The sequence below is a fragment of the Somniosus microcephalus genome, chromosome 19 (genome assembly GCF_052327205.1).
Source record: "Somniosus microcephalus isolate GS21.2 chromosome 19, FLI_Smic_1.0, whole genome shotgun sequence".
NCBI classification, from domain to species: Eukaryota; Metazoa; Chordata; class Chondrichthyes; order Squaliformes; family Somniosidae; genus Somniosus; species Somniosus microcephalus.
Window position 1 is genome coordinate 23,428,972 of NC_141005.1, and position 2,073 is coordinate 23,431,044.

The following is a 2,073-nucleotide window of genomic DNA, read 5'->3' on the forward strand; positions in this document are numbered from 1 at the left end:
TTATGGCTACTATTGCATAACCCCATGTGGCAACTTGCGCCTGCAACTCGTCAATCTTATTTGTAACGCTCCTCGCATTAACACACATGCATTTCAACAGCATGCTAGTTGGCTTTGCTTTTTTCCTGAATTTAACTGCTGCTCTTTCGACATTCTTCTTTGTTCTGTTGCTGTTTGTCCCTCCGAGTTTTCTATGCACCTTGTCTCTCCTCTCTGCTGCTGTGTCCTGGTGGCCCTCCGCCAGTGTGTGTATTTTGGCTATCTTATTTTCTTCTTCTGCTTATTTCGGCCCTGTGTCTGGAGCCCCTTGCATTTGTGTAGCAGCAGGAGAATGTGCAGCGAAGAAATGGTCAAAGGAAAGCGAGAGAGAGAGAGAGAGAGAGAGAGAGAGCAGCAAAAAGGATGTTGATTGATTAAGAGCAGTGTGTGCGCGTGTGTGTGCAAAACGTTGAGCAGCCTGTGGCGGCAGCAAAAGCCTACTGCACCTGGTATTCCCAGGCGGTCTCCCATCCAAGTACTAACCAGGCCTGACTCTGCTTAGCTTCCGAGATCAGACGAGATCGGGCGCATTCAGACTAGTATGGCCGTAGGCATATGCTGGCTGGCTTTCCCTTTACTTAAAGCTGTCGCCCATTTTTTTCTCTTCTACGCATTCATACAAGTATTCAACACTCAATTTACATTTACAAATTTTACTCCTCCCGCAACCCCCCACCCCCCCTCCACCTCTTCTTGCTGCTCTGCCTCCCACACAAACAAACTACAAGCCCAACCCTTCATTGCCTTCTATTCAAATATTACATCAAATAAACATGCTCAAACACCAAGTCTTAAGGGCTGTAGCATCTTTCAAACTGGACAAATACCCAGGCCCGCATCAAATCTATCCCACACTCTTAAGGGAAGTAAGACACCAAATAGCACAGGCTCTCACCATCATTTTACAATCCTCTCTGGCTACAGGTGTGGTGCCCGACCACTGGAGGACTGCTAACGTGCTACCGTTCTTTCAAAAGGGAGAGAGGGATAGACCGCATAATTACAGGCCAGTCAGCCTAACCTCGGTGGTGGGAAAATTATTGGAAAAAGTTCTGAGGGACAGGAGAAATCTTCATTTAGAAAGACACGGATTAATCAGGGACAGTCAGCATGGATTTCTTAACGGAAGGTCGTGTCTGACTAACGCAATTCAATTTTTCGAGGAGGTAACAAGGAGGGTCGATGAGGGTAGTGCCTTTGATGTAGTCTATATGGATTTTAGCAAGGCTTTTGATAAGGTCCCGCATGCCAGATTGGTCACGAAAGTAAAAGCCCATGGGATCCAAGGCAAAGTGGCAAGTTGGATCCAAAATTGGCTCAGAGGCAGGAAACAAAGGGTAATGGTCGAAGGGTGTTTTTGTGACCGGAAGGCTGTTTCCAGTGGGGTTCCGCAGGGCTCACAGAATCACAGAAACCCCACAGTGCAGATAGAGGCCATTTCGGCCCATCGAGCCTGCACCGACTCAGTACTGGGCCCTTTGCTTTTTCTGGTATATATCAATGATTTGGATTTGAATGTAGGAAGTATGATTAAGAAGTTTGCAGATGATACAAAAATTGGCCGTGTGGTTAATAATGAAACAGAATGCTGTAGACTGCAGGAAGATATCAATGGACTCGTCTAGTGGGCAGAACAGTGGCAAATGGAATTCAGTTGGAATACACAATAAATGGTAGGACACTGAGAAATGCAGAGGATCAGCGGGACCTTGGAGTGCATGTCCACAGATCCCTGAAGGTAGCAGGACAGGTAGATAAAGTGGTTAAGCAGGCATACGGGATACTTGCCTTTATTAGCCGAGGCGTAGAATATAAGAGCGGGGAGGTTATGCTTCAACTGTATAAAACACTAGTTAGGCCGCAGCTAGAGTGCCGCGTGCAGTTCTGGTCACCACATTACAAGAAGGATGCGATTGCACTAGAGAAGGTGCAGAGGAGATTTCCGAGGATGTTGCCTGGGCTGGGGAATTTTAGTTATGAGGAAAGATTGGATAGGCTGGGGTTGTTTTCTTTGGAACACAGGAGGCTGAGGCG

The 2,073-nt window shown here is 47.0% G+C and overlaps 1 non-coding gene across 1 annotated transcript; it reads right to left on the reverse strand.

Moving 5' to 3' along the window:
- Positions 1-473: 473 nt before the first annotated feature.
- LOC147103947 (5S ribosomal RNA) lies at positions 474-592 on the reverse strand. Its single transcript, XR_015072429.1, has one exon. It is a non-coding gene; the product is annotated as a 5S ribosomal RNA (ribosomal RNA).
- Between the last annotated feature and the right edge of the window lie 1,481 nt (positions 593-2,073).